Raw genomic sequence first — 21,517 nt, 5'->3', positions numbered from 1 at the left:
AGTTCTCTATTTTTCCTAACGGTTAAGCTGACTTTTAACAATATCCTTGCTGTAAACCAATGTATAGTTACTTAAAAATTGATAAAATAAGTAATATTTTTATTGAAAACCAAATACAATAACAAAGCTAGAAACAGGTTATTTTATTAGTATCCAAGTAACTTTAGATGGCCCATCTCTCGCCCACCTTTAATTACAAATTTGTAAATAATAAAGGTGCAATATTTCTTTATAAACCAGGAATAAGGTATAACCAACAAGGAAATTAATTCGAAAATTGATTTGGGGGGCAAAATAACGCAACCTTTATTAAATTGCCTATTTCAGCTGTCGTTGGGGGGCAAAATTTGTATTTCACAATCGAGAAATTATAGGGTAATTGCGGCATTCTCTTAATATTAAGATCTATTTGTAAACAAAAAACATATTGATTGCAGACAATAGTTTGTAGGAATAATAAAGAAGGACTGTCCACAAGCAGAAAAAAATTTAAAGAAGATTTCATGTTGAAATCATCATGATCAAAATTCTGACCTCTAACCATTAAGCTATTCTACACTTTTTTTTGTGCTCCTTTAGTGGTGACTCTTTTAGTTTTCTTTCCCATTTTTTGCATCTCAAAACGCTATATATGTACCCAATTTTAGAATATTTAGAGGTTAAAATTTTCAAAGGGCTTTGATCGCCATGCTGTCATATTAAACCTGTCTATAATCAAACAGAAAAAAAAGTTTAGGAATATAGTTAAATATATTTGGACACACCTTACAAAAAAATTCTAGTTTTAGAGATTTATTTTAATAGAAATAATAAATCTAGATGGTCAATCTGGCCTTTCAATCTGTCCAACTGTAAACATTTTTGTTTATTTATACCTTTATACGAACAACAAAAATGTTATGTTTTACGCTTCATATTATACAAGGGAAGAATTTTTTTACCTAGCGTTATCCTAAAAAATGTGACTTTTTACAGCAAACTAAATAAAAAAATAACTGCCCTTTAACTTTTGCATCAAAATATGTACACTATCTAACCATTTATTGTCTTGTTGTTTCTTTACTTTTTGCCTATTGTCTGATTTTATGATTATGTATCTCTGTATATCTAATATACAGTATGACCCTCGAAAAAGTATATTTTAGGGTATACAGCCCTTATTTCTTAATGTATCATAAAAAATAGCATATGTCCTTGTACTCTGTACATTTCCACACAAACATATATAAAAATTTTAATTTTACCTCCATTAACACCGGAGATTTTTAGAGCTAAAGTTTTGAAAAAGTGACTGAGAAAAAGAATTTTTTTTTGTTTCCCACTATTTTTGGATGGTTACATTACGTCTTTCTGGTAACTGAAGAAAGATAAACAAAGAAAAACAAGTTAACTAATTATTTCTTTTTTTATTCCACCAAAAAATATAAATTTTTAAAGGCAAAAAATACTACTGAATGAATTGATTATTTGCAAATTTCAGGCTATTTATTTACCATTATTTTTGAAAAGGATTAATTATGACAGTTGCTCCGCCCCCTTTTTTTGATATCTCAATCACTTAATAGGGGATTAATTAAGCTTTTTAGACTAAAAAATCATTATAATGTAATTTTATTTTCCTTATAACTTTTTTGTTATTAAAGTTAGGATTATGAAACAAAAAAAATATTCCTGCTATATTCATAAAGATTTATTTGGTTTTTTAATCTAAAACAATTTTGCCTCATATGTAAGTTTTTCAAAATATCATTACACAAAAAAGTCTCAAAAAATATGTGTAAAAAATGCTTTTAACTTAAAACCTAAATTTTTTATTTCATTTTTTTATAAAGTTTCTGCTAGTAACAAAAATAATAGGATTTCTATCTTAATTTTGCCAAAAAGTTAATGGAGGTAAAATTATTTTTTTTATATATGCTTGTGTGGAAATGTACAGAGAACACAGAGATATGCTATTTTTGATGATACATTAAGAAATAAGGGCTGTATACCCTAAAAGATACTTTTTCGAGGGTCATGCTGTAGAAAATCTTCGATGTTAACAACCAATTAAAACTTAACACGCACATCACAATAATTGATATAATAAAAAGTGTGGATATATTGACAGGAGAAAATTGTTGTCAATTTGGGTTATTTTTTTATTTTAGATAAGATTTATTCTTAAAAGAAGAACAATAATAAATGAATTAAATAAATATCATGCCCATTTAATGTACAGTCAAATTTTATGGATATGGTTATTTTATATGAAAATTTCATCTTTCTTATAGTACTCATTTATTTGTCAGTTCGTTCATCCAGTAGGAGGGGAGGGGTTGGGTTTAGGATGTTGATGGGGGTATCATTGTTTTAGCCAGATGCAAGTATAATTTTATTAGAGTACATGCAGATCTGGTGCAATATCCATTTAATAATATATCAATTACAATAGTTTGAATGTTTTAGTACTAACAATTGTATCATCTAAACAACAGGTTTTAAACAAGTATGGTGAAATAGGGTTATATAATTAATTCGCTTGTTGGTTATAGCTAGCTGTTTATAAACAGTCTGATAAAAGTGTAAACTTATTCTTCAAAGTGGGTTATTTATTGTCCAACACAATAAAAAAGGATATCATTATTTTAAATAACCTATGAGATTCAACCCTTTGTAGACTTTGAGGTATTTTTTTGTCAATAATACAAATTTAAGATAGATCTTTATTACCTAATTACTACCTACAAACATTTTAAGAAACAAAAATGTTCAGATTTTCCTTGTTTTTTCCTTTTTCCCTCCCAAAATACCATAAAATCAATGCATTATTTCTCGATATTTTTGTTAATAGAACGTTTTTGGTTGATCAATGTAGTGAAATGTGCTTAGAAAATTTACGATTTGATAATCATTTGAAAATTTTTATGTTCACACTCCCTTTAAGTGAAAGCTTTTCATTACATTAAGTTTTAAGTCTTAAGTATGTGTTATAACATATAACATAGGCCAAAGTTAAACTTTATCTGAGAGTGATAGGACAATGGCAGATTGGTTATCACACCTTTTTACATAAAAATGAAATGGTTTTGCAAGGGTAATTAATATTCCATCGTCCTTTACCATTATCCCAAAGTTAATTAAATCTATAAGGCCTTTGAATCTAATTTATTAAGCTATTTGAAATATATTTAAATCTATTTTTACAGTTTTAAAGAATCCTGAGATAAGAATTACCTTTACATAAATTCAATCCACCTACAATGAAAGCCAAAATAGACAGGCAAAATTTCTGGATTCTATGTTGTACTTCAGTTTGAATTTTCATTGGTTTGAAATAAATGCACATTTAAAATAACCTTTGTTTATTTTTTGTTATTTATGAATCATTCCAGTAATACAGCAAAGGAATTTTTCAACCATATGATTTCTAAAAAGCTATATTTGTCTTAAGAAATGCAAATTTTATCTCTTTCCTGTCAAAATTTTTACATGTTTCTACCAATAACTTAGCCAGATTGTTCTTCTGCAGTTATTCTATTCGGCAAGAGAGTGTTCCACCTGACCCATCCAACAATCCTGACAGACCAGCAAATGGACAAGTTGATCTTCGACACAAACAAACTGACCATCTATCTAGCACAGCACTTCAAGGGGAGGGTGTTTATTCCAGGACCCTTCCCAAGACACATCTCTCAATGCTGTGGTTTGCAAGAACACTCTGTGCTAGACAGCGAAAATCAGAGAATCTCCATGACTGGTTACACCAACCTCCTTAACCAATACCTACAGTCAAGCCTGATCCTATCTGACAGATGCGAGTTCCTGGTTTACCAGAACATTTTTGGTAGGAACTTCAACAAACACAGCCTAGTTGATGGAGTACACCTTACAGCTTCAGCCTATAAATCGTGTGCCAACTTTTTCCTGGGAGCTTTTCAGCGGAAACCGAGAAGACAAGCTGATAATACCTTGAAGATGACAACTTTCAACAGTTATCTGACCGCAAAAGGACTGCTGACCAGAAATGACACCGACAACAAAGAACCAATGGAAGGCGCAATAGATGATGCCATCAATCTAGCAAAATAAACTATTGTAATCTTTTTTTTAACCTGATTTTATTCGTGCTTTTATTCATTATCCTATTATCGTTTTAATTATTTATTTATTTTAATAATAAATTTTAATAATAATAATATTCTATTGGCTGATTTAGAGATGGTGTCTCTAAATTTTCACGATTCTTAATAAGTAAAGAATTCTATACCTTAATGTTTAAGATCAAAAAGAAAACAAATAAAACACTAAGACAAGTTAACCAAATTCAAGTCAAATCACAACTGCTGCATTGATTTCACATTAAAGAAAGCCTGCAAGAAATACCACGCTTTAACTGCTGAAAGACTGCCACAAGTAGACCCAATGCCCAAAATTTTAAGCCTTCAGCTTCTATAACAAAAAAAGTGTTAGGCGTTTTAAAATGACATTTATGTGCAATGAAAATTTTGAAAGAATCTAAATGCTAATGTTAGAAATTTTGAAATTAAACTACGTGGCCTAGAAACAAAATTATAAGCCTATTTTTGGCATAAATTTAGGTTGCCAGTAACTAATTATATTTTTACAATAAAAATATCCATTTTTATAGTCACAATCATTAAAAAAATTAAGTTTAACTTGTGTTATACCAAGTGTACTGTACCCAATCAGAAGGCTGAATCAGCTAAGCAACCAAACACAGCTGAGCTTGTATTAGTTTACCCCTTTGTTTCCTCTATGATTTTTGTTTACAAATGCAATTTAAATCGAATTTTTTTCATAGATTTTGACTATGAAATTTGGTGTTTTTATTTTAAAAATCTAATCAGTTACCAGCAATCTAAGTTTCTGACAAAGATAAAGTTATAATCTTTTGTCTAGGCGACGTAATTCAATATTGTTTTTTCTTTTATGAGCATTGAAAATCTTTCAAAATTTTCATTGTACATAACATGCTATTTTGAAATGCCTATAACTTTTTTGTTATTGAAGCTGAAGACTTTAAATTTGGGGTATTGGGTCTACTTGTGGCAGTCTTTTAGCAGTTAAAGCGTGGTATTTCTTGCAGGCGTCCTTTAAGGGTCTCAAAGTTGGACAAAAAAAATTTTTTTTGAAAATTTTTCAGTAGGTGTTAAAGATTGACCTACACAAAAATTGGTAAGACCTAGAACTAATCTGTAAAAACCTTTTTAACTAAGAATTGTTTATACTTTTCAAATCGGTTGAGAACTTTAAAATAGAGTTAATATTTTTTTCAAAAATGACCAGAGTTGGTGGCGGGGCATTTTCAGGTAATTTAAAAAAAAAATTTAAATATGATTTTTAAGGTCAATTTTTAGGTTTTCCAAAATTCAATATGGGCTTTTTAAGAATTAGGCCCATAAGTGGGTAGGACAGTGTTTTTTTATGAAAATATTTTATTTTTAAAGAAAATTTTTGCAAAAAAATTAAAATTTCACATCTTTAAAAAAAAAAATTTTTGACATAGAAGGAATAGTCTAATCCTTATGAATTTTTTTGTGGATAATCCCTCTAATCTAACCTAATTATGTCTGATTGGCTGTTTTTCATTGATTTTTTTTAGGTTGAAAAAAACGTAATTGGTTTAGCCCCCCTGTGGGGTATTAATCGGTAACGACTTTGAGTCCAATTATATCAAACTTCTAAAAGTCCTAGGATAACCTGATAGTCTTTTCCATAAGCTTTCTAATGGTCTTGGTTTCATTAGAAAATATTTTCTTTCTCCAAAAACTGAAAAATTTCCAGTTTAGCCCGCCCTCACCCTAATGCAAGAAAATTTAACTCTTTCATTTTGTACAAAAATAATTAAATATAAATTTTTGATTAATTGTTTATAAGAAATTGATCAAAGTTTTTGTTTATTAGGCTTAAATACCAAATCATGCCTTTTGTTGATAAATTACTTTCAAGCAATCAATCAAAATTTTTGCTATTATCCAAATCATGGTAATTTTACGAAAAAATACTCATATTCAATCAATAAAAATTATTGCTAATTTGGCTCATATACCAAATCATGCTGTATTATGATAAAATACTTATAAGTAATCAATTTGATTGATTGATTGATTAGCCATAGTTTTGTATGGTTTTGACCTGGAGTAGGCTGAGACACTTTTCCATAGAAGTAGGGCTTTCAAGCTCCATGTTGAAGCACATTTTGTCTTGACTTGCTCTCATGAAATCTACTCTTACCTTACCCTTGCCGAATATGGCAGATGTCCCAAATTAAAGGACGTCTGCAAGAAATAACACGCTTTAACTGCTGAAAGACTGCCACAAGAAGATCCAATACCCCAAATTTAAAGCCTTCAGCTTCAATAACAAAAAAGTTCTAGTCATTTCAAAATAGCATTTTATGTACAATAGAATTGTTGAAAGATTTCCAATGCTCATAAAAGAAAAAAACAATATTAAATTACGTCGCCTAGACACAAAATCATAACCTTATCTTTGTCAGAAACTTAGATTGCATGTAACTAATTATATTTTTACAATAAAAACACCACATTTCATAGTCAAAATCTATGAAAAAAATTCGATTTAAATTGCATTTTTAAACGAAAATCATAGCGGAAACAAAGGGGTAAACTAATACAAGCTTAGCTGTGATTGGTTGTTAAGCTGATTCAGCCTTCTGATTGGCTACAGTACATTCGGTACAATGCAAGTAAAACTTATTTTTTTTTTAAGATTTTGACTATAAAAATGGGTATTTTTATTGTAAAAATATAATTAGTTACTGGAAACCTAAATTTTTGACAAAAATAAGCTTATAATTTTGTTTCTAGGCCACGTAATTTAATTTCAAAGTTTTCAACATGAGCATTGCAATTCTTTCAAAATTTTCATTGTACATATAATGTCATTTTAAAATGCCTAGAACTTTTTTGTTATAGAAGCTGAAGGCTTCAAATTTGGGGTATTTGGTTTACTTGTGGCAGTCTTTCAGCAGTTAAAGCGTGGTATTTCTTGCAGGCTTCCTTTAAGTCACGGTAATGAATGAAGCTCTCCAAAGAGGAGCTTGGGTTAAGGGTAGTACTGTAAGTAAGTGAGTATTGGGTATCCAAACTTACTCAATAATCCCCTTATTACACAACCAGGGGATGATGCATGATTAATGTTGCGAATGAGAAATTAGAGTCAACCTACAGAGAATTGAACTTGAACTCTCACCACTGTAGCTCAGTGTGCTACCAGTAAGCATGACACCCCTACTAAGTAATCAATGAAAATTATGTGGCTTATATATATACAAAATCATACTATTTTTTGATAAATTACTTATAAGCAATCAATGAGAATTATTGCTTATTTGGCTTATATACCAAATCATGCCTTTCTATGTTAAATTTCTTTTAACAACTTACAGTCGGGCCCCTTGCCGCACCTTAATCGGTCGGGGGGGGGCGCCCCCCCTAATTATCTCAGTTCCTAATAGAGCTAGAGAGCTAAATTTTTTTGTGCAAGTCCCCTGTTTGATAGTGAATTTCCGTCCTTTTATAAGTCTAAGTCAATTTTTGCTTCCTTCACCCTTTTATTTTACAACCTTTGTTTTTAGGTCTTTTTTTACTAAAAAATTTCAAACGGCTGTAATTTTTTTATTTTTGAAGCTAGAAGATCATTTTTTTTCCAGAAAATGTTTATCTTTATGTAAATTTTACATTAGATATATCAAAATATAAATTTCAGCGGCCGCAGCTGTACTTGACAGCTGCCAGCCGCCGCAGTCGGCGAGAAAACGGCGGAGGATCTTAATGAAATTTTAATACGTTATGTAGACTTATAAGAAAAGCTTAAGTTTAAAATTTGAAGTCTCTAAGTCAAAAATTGCGGCCACAGGAGCCTTTTAAAGATTTCTGGAGACCTGGAGGATCATGACCTGCAGGATCATACCTGGAACCTGAAAGTGACTTGAACTCCTGTATTTCATTTAAGGATGTACTACTAGAGGATATTTTAGTATTTTGGTATGATAAAATGCTTTGTTTTAGTCAAAAAATTATTTTTGCTCTTTACCTGGATGACCCTGCCAGGTTTGCTGGCATCCTGTGCCCGCAAGGATGGAGATATTCGAAAAATTCCAACTCTCAGTTATGTGTCACACCCATACTTAAAAAGTCACGCAGTTTGGGCTCTTTATCTTTCACACACAGAAAATGAGATAGAAAAAACCGGATGGGGGGGGCGTTCAACGCCCCCCCCCCCGACCGTTAAGGGTTAAGCAATCGATGAAAATTTTGCTCTTTTGGATTATATCGGCCAAATCTTCAATTTTCGTCATAAACTGCTTACAGGAAGGAAGGGATTAAGGGGGGGGGGGGGAAGTTCTGACACATTTGCGTAAACCTGGTGTATAGGCTTTATCTTTGGACTGAGAGGATAGGTTATTAGGGATAAAATCATTCTTATATGATGAATTTCCCCCAGATTTAAGATTTTTTGGATAGGCCTCCAGGTTCCGGAGCTCCAGGCCTCCAGGTGGTCTCTCTACAGGTAAAAATGAAAAAAAAAATTTTTAAGAGTTAGAAGTCAGCTTATGAGACAAAATATGTATGTTTTTCTTCAAATATGTGAATAACAATCAAAAAGAAGCATATTTTGTTTTATAAGTTAACCTTTAACTCTTCAAAAAAATCTTATTTTTAATTTTTATCTGTACAGAGACCACCTGGAGGCCTTAAGCTCCGGAACCTGGAGGCCTATCCAAAAAATCTTAAATCTGGGAGAAATTCATCATATAAGAATGATTTTATTCCTAATAACCTATCCTCTCAGTCCAAAGATAAAGCCTATACACCAGGTTTACGCAAATGTGTCAGAACTCCCCCCCCCCCCTTATTACTCCTCCTTCTTTTTCTTCACTTCAACCGATACAAGCAACTTTTACTATAAATTATATTTACTCCATCCACTTTTAACACACAAATCATACCAAATTGTTCAGTAATTGATCAGTAATTTACCACAAAAATGCACAATTAGATAAGTAATTAACCTTTTAGTGCTTACTTACACGGTGAGAGATTACTAGGGAAATATTAAGATGAAATAAATTGAACAAAAAAATTACAAATATATACAATTGAATTAATTAATAAACGACTTTCTTAAAATAATTTTGATTACTCATTTGATACACTTTTAAAAGTATTTTTTTAAATAAACAAAACAACTTTTATAAAAGGCTCTTTGTATGTTTTGTTTAATCAATTTAGAATATACAACAATGTTTAAATTATATATAAAATCTATGCTTTTTTTCACATTTGACATAATTTTTAACTAGTATGGTACATTTCTATTATGTCGATGTTAAACAAGTAATGGAAGATTACAGAAACATAGATATTAAAAATGTAAACCATGATTCCAGTTTCGCCTCTATTGAAAGTGGAATCTTACATTTCAAAAATCATATCGGCGTTGAAGATATCTTCACCAAGAGAGGCAAAAGTGGAATCTTACATTTCAAAAATCGTATCGGCGTTGAAGATATCTTCACCAAGAGAGGGGAAAGTGGAAGGGTAGATTACAGTTTTAGAGGGTCCAAACCATAATCATAGATTATGTTTCTGCTTCTATAAAAATGGATTCAACTCCCTGTAATATCCACGTATATTCTATATCCATTTGTAAACAACAATTTGCTAGCACGTACTATATGGAAATTGTTATAGGATATCTGTAAAAATTGTTATTGTGATTGTGTTCATATTAAACATATAAAAAGAATATTGTAGGGTTTTTAAGGGGTAAGACAATGGCCGACAAATTTATGTCCCTCCCCAATGATGATGCACAAAATTACATCTTCTGTAAATTGCAATAAGTCATTGAAAAATTTGGGAACTCAACTATATGAACCAAATAATAAGAATTAAATAAAAGTCCTCAAAGTTATTAAGCCAACTATACTACTAATTTAAATTGCATTTTTCTCCATTTCAAAATATTGCAAAAAAAAGGAAATATTTCAAGTAATAAATAACTAAAGATTTAGTAATCTCTTTTGTCAATAAAATAAAATAAATATATAATTAGATTTATAGATAGATTAAATGGATAGAAAGATAGATATTGAGCCTTTTAGATAGCTGAAACAGTATGGTTATTCTTTACAATGAAGCTTTCTTTATGTCCAGGAAAGGTTTAAAACCTTTTTTTGGGGTAAGGTACATTCACCCTCCTTAAAGATATCACCCCAATCATCCAAAAACATATTTATTTAAAATTCACTACTTTTCCTAAAGTGCCTATTTAGGCCTCTAGGGGCACTTGAGGTTTTTAGTTTTTAATAGAAAAAGTAAAAAAAATGATAACTTTTTTCTAAGGTTACATAGGGGTTAGCGAGATACAGACACACAGAGAAAGATCATGTTACTTTATTACAAAGATAGATGGATAGAAAGATATAAATTTGTAAAATGTAAAATGTAAATCCTTGTTGTCAATAAAATAAAAGAAAATGCCTGTTTTGAATCCTTTTCTATATATTGACACTATTCCATAGAAAAAAATAGAATATTAAACTGTTTTGAATCCTTTCTATATATTGATACTATTCCATAGAATAAGATATTAGAATATTATATTGTTTATGATACTTTCTTTATGATATTAGAATGTGTTCTTGAAAGGAGGAAACATTGGATACTAGTGTGGTAATACGACAACCAGACGGACAGGCAGTTTACAGAATTGCTACGCTGTGACTTATCATAACAAACCCTCTGCACTAATCTTATTATATCACCATTCATCTCATGACCGATGTTGACCCCGCTATCCAGCGGTCAAACTGGCCTGCCTAAATGTGGGGAGGGGCTCAAACACGCAGCTATCACGCGCCCCTCACGCGATTATACAACCGGGAGGCGCTGCCTCCCCTTTTACCACAGCTGCCCCCACAGCCTGTCTACCGCCGGGAGCTAAGCCCTTGCGTCCCACACCCCCTTCAAACCTAACCATTGTTATAATCTGTTGTATATATATAGTAAACATTCATTGTAAATATTATTCAGTTAAATATATAATTTCTGTATGACTAAATCCTGCTAGTTTGTTTTGGTAGAATAATTCAAGGCTAAGGCTCGTTGGACTCGAACTTGCAACCCTGTGAGCTGAAACGTTCGGCTTACCACATCTTGGTGTCAGCGTGTTTCAATTGAGCCTTACAGAAATTAGCCTATTCTACCTCTGATTGGACCCTTTGGCAAGTAAGGGGACAATCAGCCGCCAACTGAGAAGCCAACTGACCCGTGAGACGGCCTTTTAGGTCGAATTTCCATCATTTTGAACGCAATATGTGGGCCTTTGGCCTACGGCAAGCAGATTTAGCCTGCTAAAAGCGCCAGTTAAGACGCTTTTTCCGTGCCGTGTAGGAGTAGCGCTAGGTGCGCAGCCACGGTAATCGGATAATTTAGCTCAAACGGCTACAGAACTGAGTCTAAATTGGCAAGTGTAGCTGGGACAAGCCCCAGGACACCCAATCCAAACCTACGAGACAGACAGCTGGGTGCTGGTCTCCTTGAGAAGGCAATGTGTGGCTGCGAAGCTTCAGCACACAAGTAAGGCCTACCACTGCGACGGAAAGCAGAATTTGAGCCACAGGCATGGCAGGACGGGACATTCCCTGCCGCTGCCTTCCAGGATTCGAACCCGAGGCGCTGTAGGACGGGCCATTCCCTGCCGCCATCTTTCGGGATTCGAACCAGCGGCGCTGTAGGACGGGACATTCCTTGCCGCCGCCACCCCTCTGAACCTTGCAGGACGGACATTCCCTGCTGCCAGTTCTTCCAGAATCACACATAGAGCTCCTAGTGATAACAACACATAAGTGTGTATAAATGTCAACCAAGTGATAAAAAGAAATATAAAATTTGTTGACCCAGTGATAATTGAAAAGCTCTAGTGATTCGAAGCTACAGTCTAAGCCACCATGGTAAGCGATAACACCATAGCTGCGGTTCGGCCACCACCGAAGTTTCTGCCAACCCCAGCCGAACGAGAGGCCCCCTTGTCTCAAGGGCAGGACCTCCACTTCCCCTGCCATATCAGGGTGAGGTTTCCCACTCCTGACCCTGCCCAGCATGTACAGGTTGATGCCATGGTCGATTCTGGCAACCGTGTACCAGGGTCTGCTGTAATTTCTGAACACCTCATGCACGCAATGGGCGTGCAACGCATGTTGATTCCAGACAACACCCAAATCCTGACTGCTAACGAGGAAGGCCAGCCCCTCCAGGTAATAGGAAAATTGAAAGAATTATATATGGCAGTCTCACACACCCTTATACTCCATCTGTACCACGTGACTGTGGTACGGAATCTCTCACACCCTCGGAACTAGGCTCTGTTTCGACATGCAACCCCCTTGCTTGTGGGTGCATGGGGAGTTCATCCCACTCCGTGGCGTCCCCATCGACCGGGAGACAGCCGAGAGAGAGTTGAGTTACGAGGGGCCGCTGCCAGGCCCACTGCCAGAGCAGCCGCGTGTGGTCGAGAAAGGCACGCACTGGGTGGACACTGCACTCAACGCCCATAGGGGGACCAACCTGCTAGCCATGGGGTTGCCCCCAGTGCCCAAGGTGCCGCTGGAGAACCTGCCAACAACGTTCCCTGAGATGGCCAGCCCTCCAGAACCAATCTTCTCCGCCGACACCTTCATCAACGGCCAGCTGTGTCCACCTGGCCCCCTCTACCTGGGACCCCCAGCCATTCAGCCAGCCAAGTCCGAGTCCAGACCCGTCAAGTCGCGGTCTGATGCACCCGGAGCCACACTCAACTCCCAGGAATCAGCCTCTCCCGGCGCCGTGCCCGTCAAGTCGTGGCCGGCCGTCTCCGGAGCCACGCATGGCTCCGCTGCCTCAGCCTCTCCTAGCGCTGAGCCCGTCAAGTCGCGGCCGGACGCCCACGGAGCCCAGGCTGGTCCCAGCGCCCCGGCCTCTCCCAGCACCGAGCCCGTCAAATCGTGGCCGGACGCCCTCGGAGCCACACCTGGCTCCGACACGTCAGCCCCTCCCGAGGCCGAGCCCGTCAAGTCGCGGCCGGTGGGTCCCGGAGCCAAAGCTGACCCCGCACCAGCCACGTATAGGCTAAGCGCTGTCACTCCAACTGACGGCCAGCCACCCCAACTCCGCACGGCCAAGCGGGTGTTCTTGCCTGGCCGCGGTGTCATGGCTGTCCCTGTTGAATTAGTAGGACACCGTACCAAGGATGCCATCCAACTAGCTGCCCCAGAACAGAGGTTTGGGGAGGATCTTGTCATCCCAGAAGGCCTGTATGCCCACAGGCCTGGCTCCGCCAGTGTGTTTCGAGTGCTGGTGGTAAATGAAGGGGAGACGCCCCTCCTGCTGGACGCTGGCCTCCCAGTGGCTGGGGAGCTAGTCAAGCCTGACATTTTAGAGGTTTCTGATAAGCCTCCCCCTCGTCTCCACTCGTTCCAAGAGCCTGTTGAGCCCCCAGATATGCAGGAGCTGTGGGAGGCCCTTGAGATGGAAGACAACGAGTTCCTGCGCAAGGACCCCTTGCTCAAAAAGGAGGTTTGGACCCTGTTATCAGAATACAGGGACGTCTTCTCCAACTCTACCCCCGGCTGCACGGACGTAGTAGAGCTGCAGCTGCGCCTCAAACCTGGGACCCAGCCGATCAGCCAGAGATTTAGGGATCTGAACCCGCGGCAGGAGGCTGAGCTGGAGAAACAACTGGACACCTGGCTACTAGAGGGAGTCATAGAGCCTTCAGACTCCGCCTGGAGCAGCCCCCTGGTGCCCATCAAGAAGAAGGACGGGAGCACCCGCTGGGCCGTCGACTACAGAGCCCTCAACAAGTGCCTGGAACTGGATAGCTACCCTTTGCCCAGGATCCAGCAGTTGGTAGAACGAGCTGGAGGACACCGCGTCTACAGTGCCCTAGACGCCGTGGCCGCGTACTACACCATCCGTGTGTCTGAGGACAGCCGGCCCTGCACCGCCTTCACCACCCCCAGGGCTTGTATCAATGGAAAAGGATGCCCTTTGGCCTTGCTACGGCACCGTCTGTCTACTCCAGATTTATTGCAGGGGTCCTAAATCCACTAGGCACAGCCAACCTCCAGTCATATCTTGACGACGTCCTGACCTTCCACCAGGATACCTGGGCCCACCTGGCTAGGCTCCGGGAGGTCTTGGAAGCCCACCGCAGGGGAGGAATCCGCCTCAAGCCAGCTAAGACCAAGCTGTTTCGAGCCAAGGTGGATTATCTGGGCCACACCCTCAGCCGTGAGGGGATAGCCATGCAAGAGGATTATATTGACCGTATCCTGGACTGGCCGGCCCCCAGCACCCCCAAGGATTTGCTGGCGCTTCTGGGGTTCTTTGGATACTACCGCCTGTTCATCCCAGAGTATGCCGACCTCACCTACGAGATGAATCGGCAGAAGACGGCCAAGGCCCTAGCCTGGACGCCTGAGATGGAAGCCCAGCTGCTACAGCTCAAGGACAAGTTCCGCCAAGCCCCCATCCGAGCGCCGCCCAGGTTTGACTTGCCGGCGGTATTCCAGCTCACCACAGACTTCAGCAGCCGCGCCATCTCTGCCATTCTGAGTCAATGCCAGGACGGCAAGGAGAGGCTGATTGCCGTCATGGGGCGCAAGACAACCGACCCCAAGACTCGCTACCCGTCCTGGAAGGGAGAGATGGCCGCCATTATGTATGGAATCCGGAAATTTCACGGCATCTTGTCCTACCGCAGCTTCCAGATCAACACTGATTCCTCAGCCTTGCTACAGATGAAGTCGCTGAACACATCCACAGGGATGGTGGCCCGCTGGCAGGAGGAGCTAGCGGCCCTAGATTTCACTGTCTGCCACCGTCCTGGCACCCAGAACACCAACGCCGACGCCCTCAGCTGCCGGGAGGACGCCAACATGCCGACAGCTACCGCCAAAGAATTAGCAGAGCAGGCTGAGTACATCCACAACCTTTGCCAGCTAGGGGAGTCCGCAGCTAGCCGGCCCCCTGCCGCACGACTGGACCCGGCTAGAGTATTAGAAGCCCAGACACAGGACCCTTTCCTGCTCCGTGTCCGCCAGTGGGTGGCTGATGGCAGAGCCCCAACTAAGGCTGAGCTGCGCGGCAAGGAACGAGACGAGCAGCAGTACGCCAGCCGCTTCACAGCCCTGGGACTTGACGAGCATGGCTGCCTCACCACCACTGACCAGACCCTGACAGGGGAAAGAACAAGATACCTGCTGCCTTCGGCCCTCCAGCAGGACGCGTTCTTTCTAGCCCATGGGACCCCCATGGCCGGGCACTTTGGAATGGACGCTACTATCGCCCGCGTCGCCATGCATTTCTGGTGGCCCAACCTGTCCCGTGACGTCCGCCTGATGGTTCAGACTTGTCCTGAGTGTGTCCAGAAGGTTACCAAGGAAAGGCTGAAGCTAGGAATACATGTGCCCTCCCGCCAGGGGTATCCACAGCAAGTCCTGTTTATTGACCTGGTGGGGCCGCTGCCAGAGACCCCAGCTGGAAACCGCTATATCCTCACCTGTCAAGACGGGTTCAGCCGGTTTGTCAGCCTCTACGCCATCCCCAACAAGCACACCCTCACGGTGGCTGAAGCCCTGCTGCACCGCCACCTGGCCACGTTCGGATGCCCACTGAAGATCCACTCCGACAACGGGATGGAGTTCACCGGCCAGGTATTCAAGGAGCTGGCCTCCAAGCTTGAGATTGGCCTGACACATCCACCACCCTACAACCCGCAGTCCAACCGAGTGGAAAGGTTCCATCAGACGCTCAACACAGGCATGCGTCTGTTCCTAGACAGAGACGACAACAACTGGGAGCCACACTTGCCTGCCATTGCCTTCGCCTACAACACCAAGGCCTGCAGATCCACCGGCGTGACCCCGTTCCTGGCCTACTTTGGGAGAGAGGCCAAACTTCCGGTGGACATGGTGCTCCGGCTGCCAGACACAGAATATGCCTCGGTTCCAGCCAACGTCCAAGCTCTCCTGCAACGCTACCATGCAGTGTATGACGCCATCCAGCAGTGAGAGGAGGGAACCATCCGGAGGAGCGCGGCAGCCTACGAAGGCACGGCCAAGTAAGAGGTTGGAGACTTGGTCTTGTACCTGGCCCCCCGCCTGGTGCCAGGGAAGGCAGCCAAGATTACCAAGAGATGGACTGGCCCCTGGAAGGTAGTGCGGCAAGCTACAGACGTCCATTATGTCATCAAACCTGCCTCTCCAACCGCCAGGATCTCGGAAGTCACCGCGCATGTAGGCCGACTGCGCAAATACACTGGAGATGTGACTGCCCACCAGATTCCAACAGACATACAAGGCGACCTGGACGGCGACGAGGATGCCACCGAGCTGCCGGTCGGAGCTGCGGCGCCACCAGCTGGTGACCCAGGACAGTTCCCAGTGTACCAGCCAGCCGCAGCCGCCCCACAGCCTAGCGGCCAGGATCGTGACCCAGTAGAAGAGAACCTGCAGGATCAACCCAACGAACCACCGCCGCCGCCGCCAGCTCCAGAGCCACCCAGAGATGCCATCTGGAATCCTGATACGGACATGGAGAACCTGCCGGCCAGCAGCGAGCCTGTAGGAGGAGAAGCGGCCACTGCGATGGAAGAGACAGCCCCAGAGGACGACGCTGAAGCGATGTGCCCCCTGTTGATGACAGCCATCCCCATCCGGGTAGGAGCTAGGAGGCCAAGCAACCTGGATCAAGCAGGCGCCCCCATGGAACTTTATGCGCCTTCCTCCATCGTCATTCCCCCCTTGGGAACCACCAGAGTTAGCCTAGGCCTCCGTGTCCAGCTACCCGCTGAGGCAGAGTTAGTCCTGCAGACAAGGCAAAATTTCCAGCGACAGGGCTTGGCCGTCGCCAACCCACGGCTGGAAGCCAACCAGGAGTTGACAATGCTGATATCCAACCACAGCCAGACAGAGCAGCGACTGTCCTGCGGAGCCTGTGTAGCCCGAGCTGTCCTCCACCGAGCTGTGCCCCAGGAAGAGCCTGTCCTGCGCAGACATAGGTTGTCGTATCCCCAGGTTCAAGGCCTGGTGGCTCGAGAGCCCCGCAACCCTTGAAGGGGAGGTTGTGGTAATACGACAACCAGACGGACAGGCAGTTTACAGAATTGCTACGCTGTGACTTATCATAACAAACCCTCTGCACTAATCTTATTATATCACCATTCATCTCATGACCGATGTTGACCCCGCTATCCAGCGGTCAAACTGGCCTGCCTAAATGTGGGGAGGGGCTCAAACACGCAGCTATCACGCGCCCCTCACGCGATTATACAACCGGGAGGCGCTGCCTCCCCTTTTACCACAGCTGCCCCCACAGCCTGTCTACCGCCGGGAGCTAAGCCCTTGCGTCCCACACCCCCTTCAAACCTAACCATTGTTATAATCTGTTGTATATATATAGTAAACATTCATTGTAAATATTATTCAGTTAAATATATAATTTCTGTATGACTAAATCCTGCTAGTTTGTTTTGGTAGAATAATTCAAGGCTAAGGCTCGTTGGACTCGAACTCGCAACCCTGTGAGCTGAAACGTTCGGCTTACCACACTAGTACTCAAAGTTTATATCCACTTTTTTTTATACGTTGTCTCAAAAATTTTGAGTATTGATTGGTTCGTTCAAAAGAAGTCCAAACTTTTAATTCAATAATTTAGGGGTTAGGGGTAATTTTATTTATCAACATTGGGAATGTTGATATTATTTCATCTTCCATTGTCTTATGATTTAAGATCCCTTATTACGAATTTCTATACTATTTTTCTATGGTTTTATATTCAAATAAGCTTTGTATAGTAAAAAGATTTCTTGTATTTCCAATAAAGTTGCCTGACATTATACTAAACTTTAAAAGGACTGTCCTCCTGATATTATACTAAACTTTAAAAGGACTGTCCTCCTGATATTATACTAAACTTTAAAAGGACTGTCCTCCTGATATAATACTAAAGTATAAAAGGATTGTCATTCTTATATTTTACTAAAGTTTAAAAAGATTGTCCTCCTGACATTATAATAAAGTTTAAAAGGACTGTCCTCCTGACATTATACTAAACCTTAAAAGGACTGTCCTCCTGATATAATACTAAAATATAAAAGGATTTTCATTCTTATATTATACTAAAGTTTAAAAGGATTGTCCTCCTGACATTATAATAAATTTTAAAAGGACTGTCATTGTACTTAGATTAAAAGAACTGTCCTTCTGACAGTTTAAAATGACTGTTCTCCTAAAATTAAAGTTGAAAAGGACTGTCCTTTTCAATTTAAGTATAAATTTACATTTTAATAATGAGAAGGAAATGCCTTGAGCAACAAACATGCATAACATAAAATTCTGGCTTATAAATATAACATGAACATTTTTAAGGGTAAATTTGTTCTTCAAGCCAAAAAAACTATAAAAAAAATACAGCCATTTAAAAAGGTCCTAAAAACAAATGTAGCTATATAAATGAATATGAGAGATTAAATATAAACAATATCATATTTTTAGTTTCAAAACTTTTTTTGTAAAAGAAATATTGAGAGGGAGGGATTACTTTTAGTATTTACACTTATAAAACATTTACAAGAAATAGAGAAATATCAGGGATATAAAGGGATAAAACAATGGCCGATTAATTGATTTACATCCCCAATGATGATTCTCTGTAGATTACAATTTGTGGTTGCAATGTTTAAACACTTAATTTATTGAAAAGACCAATCAAGATTCAATAAAAGTCCCCATAGTTGTTAAGTAAACGAATAAGAAAATGTTATTATAAAACCTTGGGGACTAGTGTATTTATTAGCTTAATGTCCCTTGCCTCCCTGTTAGAAATACAATATTCAAAAATCAATAGTGGTTAAAAAATTTAGGAGCAAGGCAACCCTAGAAATTTAATGTGTTGTCCGTTTGTTTGTCTGTTCCATTAATAATTAGTCAACAAAAAGCTATCCTAAAGTTTTATTATAACATTTTCTTATTCTTTAACAACTTTTGGGGGCCTTTATTGAATTTGATTGGTTGGTTCATTAAGTTGAGCGTAAACACACACCACTAATCTAAAGAAGGGTCTTTTGTGTAGCATCATTGGGGATGTACATAAATTTATTGGCAATTGTCTTATCGTTTTCGATACCTGCGAAATTTCTCCTTCTGTAGATTAAATTTAGTGTTGGATAAGTTTGGACATTATTAGTTTGTACGAACCAATCAAAATAAAACCAACGAATAAATGAACTGTGTGACAATCTACAATCTAATAACAATTTCCTCACTAACTTTTTTTCTTTATATTAAGACTTTTGATTTATTGTTATTGCTGCATTACATATGGACAAAGTTGTCCTTGTATATTCTTTGTCTAAAGGTATTTTCTTTGTTTTTTAGATTTTTAAAGAAATTATTCAGTGGTTAAGTTTTTTTGTTTTAAATAAAAAAAATTATAAAGACTAGATATCTAAAGGGATAAAACATTTGTAAATTAATTGATCTACATCCCCAATGGTGATACAAAAAACTAACCCTTCGGTAGAATACAATCTTTGATTGAAACGTTTGGACACTCAACTTAACCCTTAACGGTCGGGGGGGGGGGCGTTGAATGCCTCCCCCTCTTGTTTTTTCTATCTCATTTTCTGTGTGTGAAAGATAAAGAGCCCAAACTGCCTGACTTTTTAAGTATGGGTATGACACAACTGAGAGTTGAAATTTTTTGAATATCTCCAGCCTGGCGGGCACAGGATGCCAGCAAGCCTAGCAGGGTCATCCAGGTAAAGAGCAAAAATATTTTTTTGACTATAACAAAGCATTTTATCATACCAAAATACTAAAATATCCCCTAGTAGTACATCCTGATATGAAATACAGGTGTTCAAGTCACTTTCAGGTTCCAGGTATGATCCTGCAGGTACTGATCCTCCAGGTCTCCTGAAATCTTTAAAAGGCTCCTGTGGCCGCAATTTTTGACTTAGAGACCGCCGACTGCGGTGGGTGGCAGCTGCCAATTACAGCTGCGGCCTCTGAAATTTATATTTTGATATTTATAATGTAAAATTTACATAAAGATAAACATTTTCTGGAAAAAATTTGTTCTTTTAGCTTCAAAAATAAGAAAATTACAGCCGTTTGAAATTTTTAAGTAAAAAAAGACCTAAAAACAAAGGTTGTTAAAAAAAAGGGAAAAAAAAGCGAAAATTGACTTAGACTTATAAAAGGTCGGAAAAAAAATTAGCCCTCTAGCTCTATAGCAACTGAGATAATAGGGGGAGGGGGTGTTGCCCCCCCCCCCCCCTGACCGATTAAGGTGCGGCAAGGGGCCCGACTGTAAAGGGTTAATGAACCAACTAATCAAAATTTAGTAAAAGTGCCCAAAGTTGTTAAGCTAACTAATAGGAAAACGTTTTTATGAAAGTTTGGTTTAATAAACAGGTCAATATTCCCTCCAACCCTGCATTGAGTAAATTAACTACTAAAAATGTAAGATGTCAAAAATGTTCGTGCTTTTTTTTGCAATTTTTTTCGTCTGAATAATCTATTTGTAAAGACGTATATAAAAATTGCAGGGGGGCAGGGGACATTGGACTGTTCATTGTACTAGTCCCCAAAGTTTTATAATAACTTTTTTTATTCGTTGGCCTAACAATATTTCAACTACTTATTGTAATCTAAAAAAGGGGTACTTCTTAGTATTATAATTGAGAATGTACATCAATTTATCTTATCCCTTTATATCCCTGCGTCTATAAAAATGTGTAAAAGGTTATGAAGTTTGAAGTTAGTTCTCAACTGTTTTTGATGCTCTGGAATAAACTTTATATAAAGGAGAAGAGAGAGAAACACGCTCTTTCATCTTATAATTATGCATTTATGACATGGGGGGGGGGGGAGGACATTGGACTATTTTTTAAACAAGTCCTCAAAGTTTTACAATAACGTTTCCCTATTCGTTGGTTTAACAACTTTGGGTACTTTTATTAAATTTTGATTGAAATAACTCTTTCATCTTATAATTATTAATTATGCATTTATGGGGAGGGGAGAAGTCAAGAATAGGTAAACCTAACAACAATAAACTACAATTATGAAAAATTTAATCGGCTGGAATAATTTTTAAAGTTATTTTTTTTATTTTCATCTTGTAGTAGTGCATATTGAATTGAGGAGCCGGCTCCGAGAGCCAGTCGGCACCTTTTGGTTTATTCTTATATAAAAGTCTGTCAGTCTTATCGCTAATCCCTGGACCAATATGGTTTTTCTTTCCGTTGAAGGCCAAGGGAAGATTTATGACTATTTTTTTATGAGGGGGGAGGGGGAAGTATATGCAATCTCCCAAGAGAAATCGACCCTAAAAATATATATTCACTTCTCATTTAAAAAAAAAACATTTATTAATAAAAGTAGCATGTCGACTTAAAATCTTTACCCATTCTCTAAATTGCCTCTAAAGACCTCAAG

General features: G+C 39.2%; 1 protein-coding gene across 1 annotated transcript in view; it reads right to left on the bottom strand.

The window, feature by feature from the left end:
- The window catches only part of LOC145327954 (lachesin-like), an 86,536-nt gene that overhangs the window by 37,282 nt on the left and 27,737 nt on the right, over positions 1 to 21,517 (bottom strand). The window lies entirely within an intron of this gene.

The sequence above is a fragment of the Acartia tonsa genome, chromosome 9 (genome assembly GCF_053477335.1).
Source record: "Acartia tonsa isolate MP-2025a chromosome 9, ASM5347733v1, whole genome shotgun sequence".
Taxonomy (NCBI): Eukaryota; Metazoa; Arthropoda; class Copepoda; order Calanoida; family Acartiidae; genus Acartia; species Acartia tonsa.
The sequence above is the reverse complement of the archived record's forward strand: the minus strand, read 5'-3'. Positions and strand labels throughout refer to the sequence as shown.